The 13,679-nt window shown below is 32.0% G+C and overlaps 1 long non-coding RNA gene across 1 annotated transcript; it reads left to right on the forward strand.

Annotated features, from left to right (window-relative positions):
• Positions 1–1,468: 1,468 nt before the first annotated feature.
• On the forward strand, positions 1,469–12,629 carry LOC143058329 (uncharacterized). The gene is made up of 2 exons (XR_012973010.1): positions 1,469–1,623; positions 7,034–12,629. It is a non-coding gene; the product is annotated as an uncharacterized LOC143058329 (long non-coding RNA).
• Positions 12,630–13,679: the final 1,050 nt, after the last annotated feature.

Genomic DNA, 13,679 nt, shown 5'->3' on the forward strand with positions numbered 1-13,679 from the left:
CGATAATGATCAAGTCTTCAATTATGTTTATTTCATTGAGGAACCATGTTTTTAAAAATTCTCATAAATTCAAATTGTTCATAGCAAACTCAAGTTATTGTACGCCATCGATAATTAAGCTAAGAAAGCTAAGAAAGAGTGAAGACCAGTCATAGTGATTACTAAAAGTCACTGACACCACTAACTCTTCTGTCATTATCGCTGTCTCAGTCAATACAACTGTCATGTGGGCAGTCCATATATCAAGATAAAGACCAGTTTTTCAACAACTGTTATGTAAATATAGCTTTATACAACTTTATAATTAACTAATCGCGATTGCGTTTTATTAAAGGGACATCTCTCTAAACACAGAAACAACGCCCATTAGTCATTAACATGTAAAATTCTGTTAACGACCGGTTTTCTGGTCCTTTTTTTCTGGGAAATACCGATATAACTTTTTTACTAAAGAATATAGAATGTCATGTGGTTGCTTATTATCCAATAAGGGAAGATAATTCTTTACCGATATAAAATAGATAACTATAATTCCCGATGAGCAGATTAATCAAATGTAAGATAAGGGTGCAATTGAAATCAGTTCATTAAATTCTGTAAGTCCATAATGTTGGGTTATTGATATTGATAATATACACTGTGATAATGATGGAATTTAAGAAATAATTCCTGTCAGCCATTATGGATTTGTCTATAAAGGCATCAAGATACTTTGTCCGATCATCTACATTTTTGTTGAAAGCATTAGATACTTTTACAATACTCCATACAATTGTTGAAAAAAGTAGATACATTTTGAAGAATCTGGATACTCGATGGATCATCTGAAAACGTTTTGAGACATCTAAGTACAAGTTGATATTATCTAGATATTTGACGGAGTACTGGATACTTGTTGAAGCAGTTGGGTACTTTTTGGTATTATTTAGATATTTAATGGAGCATCTCGATACTTGTTGATATCAGTAAGATATTGTTTGAAAACCTTTATACACTCTTTTGACAACCATTTTGATACTTGCATGTTGAATACAATCATTTATATATTCACGCTTGTTGATACTTCACATAAGCATTTGAACAGATTTGAATCTTTTAGGAATTTTGGTCCTCAATGCTTTTCAACTTTATTTAAATTTTTATTATTTTTGAATTCGAGCGCCTCTGATGAGTCTTTTGTAGACGAAACTCGCGTCTGCCGATAACACAAAAATTAATCCTGGTATCTATGATAAGTTTATTTGAATAGGAAACTCTTCTAAATAAAGCAATCGGTATTTTGACACGAATGATCAATCATACAGACAACATTTATCAATATAAGTCTGTTAATGACACCCTATATGTCCGATTCTTATAACAGATGTAAATGTTTGCGTTGACAGATCTGACCTTATTAATGGCACCCTAAATGTCCGATTCTGATGACAGATGTAAAAGTTGTCTTTCACAGATCTTACCATTTCAATTGATAATAACTCACGGGTAATTACTCAAAGGTGACTTAATTGTGATTAGTGTATTGTCTTAAAGACTGGATGATTGTTTTTCTTTCATCGATTTAACAAGACTGCATGCAAATCATTTTACATCACGGAAATATTATGAGAACAGACAATGAATGTAAGTTGACTGTCGTAACAAATTAATGTCTATTTATTTATTTATATATTTATTTTTATTTGTTAAATTCTCATATCTATTTATAAATATTTAGTGATTATATTTTTAACTTGTCTATTTAGGATACTTTTTCGAACTGGTTCATGTCTGTTCTATTTTAAACGGTATACATGAACATCACATATGAAATGAAGTTAAATTGAAAAAAATCATTTGAATAATGAAAGGTTATGGTATAAATTTAAATGGGGGAGGGGTATAGTACTATCAAAAAATAACGGATATATAAAACATCTTATGCTACAATCCCTATCTTTCATTGCCCGACATAACCATGACTATAGCAACGAAACAGATATAAACGAACTTCATTATTAAAGATAGTTTGAGATATCTTATAAAAACTTTATAGATGGCCATGCAGTATGCATTTCGCTCTTGTAAAACCATGATCATTTACCATATAATCATTTTATAATGAACTCACAAAACTCTCTATATGCACTAGGACGGGCTTTTGTTCTCTCCTGAGTTTGAATTGTACTGTCTTTTCAGTAGGAGGTTGAAGTTGTAAATATAAAAAGAACATGTGGTTTCATTTCCAATGAGAAAACTCTTAACAAGAGACCAGATAAAAATTCTCTTTTCAGTAGGAGGTTGAAGTTGTAAATATAAAAAGAACATGTGGTTTCATTTCCAATGAGAAAACTCTTAACAAGAGACCAAATAAAAATTCTCTTTTCAGTAGGAGGTTGAAGTTATAAATATAAAAAGAACATGTGGTTTCATTTCCAATGAGAAAACTCTTAACAAGAGACCAAATAAAAATTCTCTTTTCAGTAGGAGGTTGAAGTTGTAAATATAAAAAGAACATGTGGTTTCATTTCCAATGAGAAAACTCTTAACAAGAGACCAAATAAAAATTGTCTTTTCAGTAGGAGGTTGAAGTTGTAAATATAAAAAGAACATGTGGTTTCATTTCCAATGAGAAAACTCTTAACAAGAGACCAAATGAAAATTATAGGTGACTGTACGGCATTCAACAATGAGTAAATCTCATAAAGCATAGCCAACTTAAAAAGGCACCGAAATGACAAATGTAAAACAATTTAAACGAGAAAAACTAACGGCCTTATAAAAGTACAAAATAATGAACTGAAACAAATTTGTAACACAGCAACATACAACAACCACTGAATTATAGGCTCCTGACTTCATATTCATGTGTTATGGTAAAGAAAATTAATCACCGCCTTCATTTATTAGTTTTGATTTTGGTCAACGTAATCTGTACGATATTTTATGTTTGAAGTTAGATTCAAAACAAACCGGACATATATATAATATAGTTAATTGCTATTAATTAGTATTGCAATGTGCATTGTGTTTAAATGTAATATCAGTATTCAGGTCTATTATAATCTTAAATCAATCATAGTTCTATCTTATTTTTGAGATATAGTTTTTCAAATGTGACGTCATTTTTGTGCTGTTTCAGAAATTCAAATGTCTGCGTGACGTAATTTGTGTGCCTTTTCACCACTTCGTATGTGACGTCATTTTTATGACTTTTTGCGTTGAGGCCTGGACTAAATCGGGTGTGTCTATTTTCAATGTATTATGTATTCGGGTTTTGTTTCTGTATTCGGGTTTTGTTTTCTGTAAGTAGTTAAGACCTTAGTTTTATCATGTAAATCTTTTATATTCTTTTGATGAAATTTACTGTTTGCAATAGCATAAATTGTTCTAAATAATAAGGATGTTCTTATCACAAGCAGAAAACCCTAGCCGTATTTGGCAACTTTTGATCCTCAGAACTGTACAATTTTGTACCCTTTTTTTGACTTTCGAACTTTTATATCTGGGCGTCACTGGTAAGTCTTGTGTGGACGAGGTGCGTTTTTGACGTATTGAATTTTAAATCTGATGTCTTTTGTTATCTATTATTCATGTGTTTCTTTGCCTAATACGTTCTCTTATTTATTTGTATTGTAGTCCTGTATTAATATGTTGTAATTTTAATGTTATATTTAACAATGCCATTAAATTGCGAGTTTTGGCATGCCACAAAACCAGGTTCAACCCACCATTTTTTTCTTTAAAAATGTCCTGTGCCAAGTCAGGAAAATGGCCATTGTTACATCATAGTTCGTTTCTGTGTGTGTAACATTTTTACGTTGTGTTTCCGTTGTGTCGTTTGTTTTCTCCTATATTTGAGTGTGAATTCACATTACTATAAGACGTGTCACGGTACTTTTCTATCCCAAATTCATGTATTTGGTTTTGCTGTTATATTGGTTATTCTCATCGGATTTTGACTAATGCTTAGTCCGTTGCTGTATGTGTTACATTTTAATGTTGTGTCGTTGTTCTCCTCTTATATTTAATGCGTTTCCTTCAGTTTTAGTTTGTTACCCCGATTTTGTTTTTGTCCATAGATTTACGAGTTTTGAACAGCGGTATACTACTGTTGCCTTTATTTGGGACAGGCACATAAAGACTGTGGTGGTATTAAATATGTTGGCAGGCACCAAACCCTCACTTCATCCTATGACAGTCGTTCAGCCGGGTGCCTGCTAATATGTTCAACTATTAACCTAGACATCTAGCCTTGTTTTTCTGACCAAATTGTTTTTAAATTTTAACAACATTTTCGGGTTTGTGATGTGTGTCATTTTGAAAAGTACATCAACAGTGATAAATGTTGCGATCAACGCTTTATACTGTTGAAGAATTTGCAATAATATTCTAATTGTTGTTCAGACTATTGTCGATCGATCATGACATTTTCTGTTCTTGGATCTCATTTGTGACGTCACAGATGCAAACAATCAGTTATTCTCATTAGTATAACACTATTCTGACGTATGTTTAGTCTTGCTTTCGACTTGTGATGTCACACGGTCATAATAAATCCCGACAAAAAAGAGTTATCTCGGTCTAATTAATAGATTATAAACATTAAGAGCTATACATTCTAAAGCATATATTTTTTCATAGGTCCTACGATAGACTTTTCATCTCAACCTTATTAAATATAAAGTACTAGTATATAAACAAATGTACAATTAAAGTTATTTTAAGAGTTATAAATAAAAATGAGAAAAAAAATCTAAATTGAAGATGAGAAAAATACTGCGATTAGGAGAGGTGATTCAATATATTAATTAAAACAAATATAAAGCGTAAATAAGTTCAAACAGTATTTAATATTGAAAAAAAATATAACAATAATCTAAATTTTTAAACATATATAGTAGTAAAAATGGAACTCGGGAACAAGATTTTATAACTCTGTCTCCAGAAGAACTATTTTTGATGTTTGCTCCCGACGAAAAACCTGAGAACTTAAACGGACGTAATTATTTGTATTTTATTCAACATTATTCAATATGCTGTGTTTGTTCAAGAAACACATTTTTTTTTTAAATTCTACTCTTAAAATATTTCCTAGAATTTGTAAACCAATAAAGAGATAAAAACTGAATGATAATTCATCTGAAAGAAATCCGATAGAAAATTGATCACGAAAGATCTGTCATCTACAGGGGGAGATGATATCTAGGATAGGACCAAAGCGATTGATAAACAAACTGAACGTTAATTTGAGTGAAAGTGTCTGCTCGAAATTAATTTGTTGAATGAAAATCTACTTGAACTCCTGAATAAAGTCATCCATTTGAACATACAAAATAAACAAACACAGCATCATGTTTGTATTTACTTTTTCGAAATGAAGCATATGTACAGTCTTACACCTAAGCTCTTAAAGTGTACCACGAACATTTGTATGTCCCACTTAAGGGCATTAGGCTTTTCGGTCTGTGCTTGCGTGGTATTCAGTTTAATTTGTTTGGTCAAGGTATGTTTTGATGAAGTTTCACTCAAATCAACTTGAAACTTAGTACACATGTTCCCTATGATATAATGTGTTTTTATCCCAATTTTATGGTCCATTGAACATAGAAAATGATAGTTCGATTGGAGCATCGTTTTTAAGTTTTTCAAATAGATAAATATACAAGTCGAACAAGCCATTTGTTAACCATCCGATGATTTGAGTGACAACTAAGATAAATTGAAGCAGTAAACAAAGGTTACACAAGAAATTAATGAAACGTTGAACAATTTTGACTTGTGTTATTATTTTCACAACAACAGCTATCCCCGCATAAATTTTATCAATAATGCTGTGTCGATTGCATAATAGCCCAGGTAGTTTCTTGGTGTTTCTGGTTTGTATATTGGAGATATTGGCAATATAAATGAGGGTCGTGTTGGAGTCACTCAATTCCTTATTCTTCAGGTTTTTATACCATTTTCCTTTATACCTTTTCTTTATCTTTTTTGACCATTATTCTCTGTACGTGATATTTGATCATCATTTATTCTCTCTTTTTTATTTTGATATTTTTTTCTTTTTGTTCTCTATTGTGAATTTTATTTGCATTTTATTTTTCACTTTTTGCCCATTATACTCTACTTGGTAATCCTCATCAAGACCATCAATAATGAACATAAATTGAACAGGAAACATTCTGACATAAAGTTTATATCTTCTTCCAAATGGCCTACATAATGTAACTTCCGATGTTGTGAATGTTAAAGATTGGTTCTAAATTGATACTTCAGACATTAGATTTAGAATGAAAAACAATAGGCTTAAATGATAAAAGACACGAAACCAATATCTTAGGATCAAAAGATGATTAATACAGAACAACTTAGAACATTCTTTAAAAGCATCACCGTAAGGAGAGTCGACATCAATGAAGTTTAAAATATGAAACCCTTAAGATGGTTGTTCGACTCCGACGTAGTCGTAATAGGGATGTTGAACACCAATACATAATAATTTAAATGTTCGATCTCAACAAACAAAAACAACGTAGCTTCATTCATTAAGGCGGAATGGAAAGATAATGGAAATGTAGTGATGGCTAGGAGTTTTGAGCAAAACAAACCAAACAGGGAGAGCAATTTGGCAAAAAAAAAAAGCATCATGACAATTTAGGTGATAAAAGTCAAGTCAAGGTAAACCAAAAGAAAATAGGCAGGACAGAATAGAATAGAAAATAAAAAGGCATGAGAGAAGTTAAAACAAAAAAGTCAGGACAACATTTTTCATCCTAACAGTAGATTAGTTAATTAATTGTGTTTATTACGAGTCACCTCCCCTTAATAAACAAAGATTTAAAAACAAAATGAAATCAAGCAAAAATGTTTCTTTTATATACTTTATCAAACCCACTGGCCTGCTGTTTAAAGTGAACTTTTAAACACAACTCAGTTTTGATGTTCCCATTGTTGTATTCCTATATAATAGTGTTGTTTTCATCGTAGAACCTTGCATGCTTTAGTAGCATGAAAAGATGTGTATTGTTTACAAAATTATTGTTACTACTTTCAGGATGATATTTACACTGAATTAAAATAAGAAGATACAGCTGCCATGATTCTTAACACAAAAACTGATGACGTCGTTGAACAATACGACAACAAATGATGACGATGAAAACAAATACCACTTTTTATGGTTACCGCATGTTTTGATAGCAGTAGGATTTGTTACTTTTCTGGCCTTGAACTTCTTGTTATATCATCGGAAAAATCGGGAAAGGTATCAAAGGAAAGCCGAAGCTCTAGAAACAAAACAGAGAATGCAAGAAAGGAGACGAGTTTTGAACATCGTAAGACTTCGTTATTTACCGTCAACGGATATTCAATCATCAACAGAAATTATGTATCTACCGACTTTAGATTTGGATACACAACAGGTAATACCAATTCCAGGTATGGTTCCCTACGCACACAGTGAATCATCTGAATTAAGTGAACATCGAGAAGACCAGGATCTAATTGAAAACATAACAATTTGGAGCTAAAACTATTTCACTGTAAGTAACGATGGTAACCTTTAACACAGACCACTCATTTATAACTAGCTTGCATCACTCAACTATATAGGATTGATGGTGTGGTAGCAATGTGCCTCTAATATTGTCCAATCATTGGCGGGTGAAAGCAGGACTTGTGACTGTTCAAAATGGTCAAAATCGTTTTATTTAATGTTCAAATATTACATTTACTAAAAGTTACTTGGAGATTCCAGACAAATGTTTAACGTTATCCTGAAACCTGAGGAGGGTACCCAACTGAAGTCCTAGCAATATCGCGTCACACTACTAGTGAAGTGTTGTTTATTGCTCTAATGCTTATATCATATACCATAATAATGAACCAACTTCTTTTTTATATAAGAAATGTTAGTGTACTTGTTATGTTATTTACATAATATTTTGGGAGTTATGATCGATAATAAGGACCGGTTTAAAATTTGTAATTGGTTCATTGTTTATTTATGTGCATTTTTACTGTTTTGTCATACTATCAGTCATTTCTCATTCAAAATAACAAAATGCCAACCGGCTTCAATCTCCAAATCATCGCAAAATAACCAAATTATGCCTGTCTTCAATCTTTAAAGGGAAATCACACTATTGTTTATACGCATCGCTCTCGGCGCCGCTATAGTGTCGTAACTGTATTATGACGTCGCCGTTTTCGTGTCCGTCGTAAAGGTTGCTAATTTTTAAAAAAAAATAGCGAGCCGCTCGAAGGGACGTTCCACTAAAGCAGGAGAAATGATAATGAACATATCATATTTTTTACAACTGTTATAATTAAATTAAAAATACGTGTCCATAAAAGAGTGTCTGATTGTATTGGGGTAAATTAAATTTACGGAATACAGATTATTGGCAAATTTATACTGCAGAATAAAAGGCAAAAAACAGAAGATTAGAGAATGAAGCTTAAATATAAAGAAGAAAAAATATTGGTAATACAAAATAAATATTAATAAATGAATGACCCTCTATCCAGACCCTTATGATAAAAAGAACATATCAATACAAAACACCTAATCATCATGCATAATCAACACTAAGAACGATGGAAATTCATAGCATATTCAATATAATTTAGTACCCTCTCGGACCATTTTCTCGAAAACGAAGTCGGTGACAAATACTTTTCTTTGGCAGCGTATCGTCGCGATGCGGTATGTAGAGTTCATGGTATATTTTCGGGGGGGGGGGGAGGGGGTACAAATAGACCAAGAGTAGCAGCATGTAAGCGTACACCTTCCGGAATCTGTAGTTTTCAGACCAGAGGGTTGTAAATAGGAACAATGAGTTTCGACGGTTTTCTCATATCACATGCATGAAACGTCATAACTATAGTTTTCTATACTACATGTATAAATAGTTCATCAAAAATCTCATTTCACATTTATATTCATCCGGGGCAGCCTGTCGGGTTAATACAAAGCAGGATCAATATTAATATGATCTAGTTCTGAATACTTGTATGCATTAAACTTGCCACTGGACGTAAATTATGTGTGAAGTGCTATTTGAAATCGTTATTTATTTCACATGTGACGACAGAAATTACCCAAGTGTCGTCCATCTTTCCCGAATGTTCCTTTGACATATAATTCCTCTCACTTTTTTTTTGGGGGGGGGGGGCATGAAAACAAATGATTTGTAGAGTAATCATATTTATTGAAATATTCAATTAAAAACGTTAATAAAATAACGGATTCATCCAAAATTTTACATCGGTTGCTGGCTGTCGAAATCAAAGAAAATTTAGCACCGTATTGTATTGTAAATGATACTCAGGCTAACATAATTTGGGCACAAAAAAATCATATTTTGTAGTATTTCTTCAAATTGTCGTTAGCGAACTTTAGGACCAACAAGTTAAAAATAAGGCCGTTAGACGTCAAATAATCTGGGAATATCAAACACTATGTATAGTTATATATTTTGGTACTATTGATGACCTACACCAACAACAATAAAATGCTACGCTGAGCGCAACCTGATACGCCCGCAGAGGTTGAACAGTTTTGGCACGTTTGGACACAATATCCAAGCTTGATATATATATACTGAATTTGGACTGTGATCAAATTTTTTACATAATATGGGTTTCTGACACAAAATAAATATGGTCGACGGTCTTAAAAAACTATTGTGCAATTGGAGATTTCTTCTTGATATATTTCAAAAAATTTGAAATATCAAAAATTTGCAGAAAAAAATTATGACCCCCACCCCCATTCCTCTTGTAGTGATTACCCCCAAACTCAATCCCTGCCTTCCCTTTGTGGTGTGGAACCTTGTAGTACAATTTTAGATAGATCCATATACTCAAACACAAGTTAGTGTAAAATAGTTAAACTAGTTAAATGCTTGATTTTGAACCCTAATTCCTGAACGTTTGGAGCAATTACATGTACCCCCAACCTCAATTTGTGATATGAAACCTTGTTGTACAATTTCAGAGAAATTCATTACTTCTCAATGACATATAAGAAATTAATGAAAATCAAAACGGAATTTACATCAACAGATATAAACAATTCATCAAAGTTGTATGAAAATTGGTGAAAGCATCTTAGAGTTAGCGTACGAAAACTGGAAAATCCTCCCTTTTAATGAATAAAACCCCATATCTCGGAATCGTAAAATCGAAAATCTATAAAATTATAAAGGGAGCTTACATCAATCGATATGAACAATGCACTAAAGTTTCATGAAAATTGCTGAAAGCACTTATTGAGTTATTGTCCGAAAACTGAAAAAAAAACTTTTCTTAATTGTAAAACCCTATAACTCGGAAACATAAAATCTAAAATTTATAAAAGACGAAAGGAAGCTCACGCCAATAGATACAAAATATTCACCAAAGTTGTATGCCAATTGGTTGAAGCGTCCGACATGTTGACGACGGACGGTCGGACGGACAGAGGTATACCATAATACGTGTACGTCCCGTAAACGGGCGTATAAAAATTTAACACGTACTATACATTTGGCTTTAAAAGTCTCCATCAAGAGAAATATTCAACACACACACATATGTATTTATGTAGAGTACTGCTTAACTGTAACCAACACATTAATGGTCCGTCTGGTGAAGGAATATTCCACTCATATAGACAAAGTTTTGTGCTTATGATCATGTAATATTCGCCACTGAAAATTTTGCAAAATTCATGAAAACAATGGGAAAAAAAACTAGTAATGCTAGTTCAGATCACACAATGTGATCACTTGCCTGTCGACAGTGATACAGTCAGATTGTCGGATTCCGACCATGACTGAAAAGGACAACTAGTGTTTTAATACAAAGGTAGCTGACTAACCTCTCATTCTTTGGTTCTTTTAAAAAAAAGCCAATATGATATAGCAGAGAGTGCTTAAATTGATACACCGATTCAATCAGTTATTTTCAAATCAACTATCATTAATCAGTATTGGCAAAAAAAAAGTACATATACCATAATGAAAGATAAATGTGATAAAAGAATATACATTCAAAAAAAGAGAGTTGCACAAAATAGAAACTGCAATATTTCTTACTCTTAATTTCATCGGATCTCAAAATGTGTATGTACTCTTTCCAGAATTTTTACTTTATCTAACAGTATAACTCGGAAGTTTCTAAGTGTAACTCTAGCTTTGTCTAGAAATCTTACTGGAATAAATGTTCGAAATCAAAATAAAACTCGAACTCAAAATTTACCTGGAAGTCGAACTTAATTTGGTTCGATTATATACATATATATATATATTGAGCGTTGTGTAATTACGGAAATGTTAACCAATTTCAAATTTCTTCCGAAAATGGTGTCATTAAAGGCTATTTTTTTAAAGTGCCGAGTCTGTGGATTTTTAAACACGGCATATCAGGTTTTATCTTCCCGGTGCGAATATACAAGTTAGTGAATTTGTTCTGTTTGTAGTCTAAATGGAACGTGTAACTTTCAATCCGGATACCATCAGTATTCCGAAGTAGAAGATTCTTTATCTGCAAGCCGTAAATTATTTCTTTAATACAGAATGAGGCAGACAATCGTTTTCCCTATACAACGAATGCAATTGAAAAATGTAGATGACTTCAACTTTGACAATTACTTTATAATAAACTGTTACTGTATTTAATGTTTAACGTTTCGATAGATTGATAAAAATATCAATGAATAATCGAAATACCCTGAAAAAATGTTATTATATTTTGTAGTGAAAAGGTTTAGTTCAACCCAATAGTTCCAAGCATTGCAAGAAATGCTCCTATGCTAACAACGTCGTTCTATAACGTTAGTTATAATAGTTCCCGCCAAAAATCGATAATAAGATTGTTTCCGTTTTAGCGGATTTAAAACATCGGTGACCCCCCATTTTTATTTATGGTTTTAAAATCTCCCCTGAAGCTGCAACTTATGCAGAAGTTTGAAGGAAAAAACATTAGTAGATTTTTTTTATTTCAAGAAAAATCTATAATAAATCGAAATTAAAAACGGCGGGAAATGTTCAAAGGCCTTGAAAAATAAGGAAACTGAGAAAAATAAATGTGTATAAGGTAAAAATTACAATTGACTGTTTTAGTTTTATCAGTAAAACATCGTTTTTCAATAATTTTACCTTCAATTAGCAACTTAGAGCGCTATTTCTATATTTCGGTTTAACGCGATTCTTCACTTTTTGATGACGTCATATCTCGAAAATAACATCGGTGACCCCAATTTTTTTTTTCGCCTAAAATATTGTAAAAAGTATGATCTGTCTACATGCAAATCTTCAATGATTTATTATTAGTAGTATAAATAGTGTGATTTCCCTTTAACATGTTTAATTATACGCAATGCAAAGATATAAAGTCATTAAAAGCATTTGAGAAACGATCCGAACTGTGATATGGTTTGGTATGAGTGTAATGAGTTTATTGTTTCCATTGTTGAAATGACACTATAGTTGTCAAACATATTGTTTGTTAAGTCAATACAAAGATTGTTTTAATAAAATCTTGGTTTGAAAAATGTCTTTAGATTTAGCTTGAAAAATGTCTTTAGATTTAATGGTCATATAAGTGGATGTGTGTCCATATGTAAGCAAACACAATTATCTCGAATAAAACCCTTTAAACTTGTAGTGAATGGTAAATGTATTCAATTGTATGTCTAACCATGTGACTCTAAATCTCTGCTTTTGAAATAAAATCTTTTGAAAAGGATAAAAATTGCAGAAAAAAAAACTAATACACATGTCATTCTTTAATTATAACGCTTGTTGCGTTTTTTGACAAAAACTATCAAAAAAGTATTGTACAGAAAAAAGACAAAACATAGCTTAAAAGTCTAACAGGAGTTTCTACCCTTTAATAATAATTACTACCCCGTCTTGTGTTTTTAGAAACAATTATTGCAGTCGGTCAACTTCTAGTCGTTATAATTGTATATCATGGATGCAGAACAATAACTGAAATTGATTACACAACTTTGATTCTTTTTTGTGAAAAGTTCGTTGATATATTACCATGTTTTCAAGTCTGACAAACCTAATGTGTGCTAATTTTCTGAGAGAAACCAAGGATCTTGTTGAAAACGGTTTCTACAAAACGCGTACCGACACATAATAGCAATCTGAATAAAAGATCAATAGCAGTTATTGTCCTTTAATATGGATCTTTGAAATTTTCTCAATAATTTATTAAATAAAACATGTTTCGACAATTATATTTGAAAAGTACATAGAATGATCAAAAATCATCATGCAAATGATAGCAAAATATCATGAACATCCTTTTGTAAGACAAAACTGCAAGAAGTCAATTGTAAAAATACCAAAGCATAAAACATTTTCGTTAAGATTAAAATTTTCATGTCAAAAAACAAATAAACTTGCTCCTCACCTAATGAAGTTTAACTGAAGGTGAGGTGCTCCCTTACCCCGATACTGGTAGACAATGGTGTTCTCCTGGATATACTGTGATTTTTCACAGCGGAGTAGAACATAAGCATTGCTTCTGCCAGTCATCATAGAAGTGGACTAAGTCCTGTTGGGTTGTAAATTGCCTAGGAGGAGGTTTAAGGATAGGTAATATTTAATGGTAAGTAAGCACAGAGAGTGAGTGAATGAGCTAGAAAGAGTGAGTGAATGAGCTAAAGAGAGTGAACGAGTGAGTGGATGAGCTAGAGAGAG

This window comes from Mytilus galloprovincialis, chromosome 14 (assembly GCF_965363235.1).
Source record: "Mytilus galloprovincialis chromosome 14, xbMytGall1.hap1.1, whole genome shotgun sequence".
NCBI lineage: Eukaryota > Metazoa > Mollusca > Bivalvia > Mytilida > Mytilidae > Mytilus > Mytilus galloprovincialis.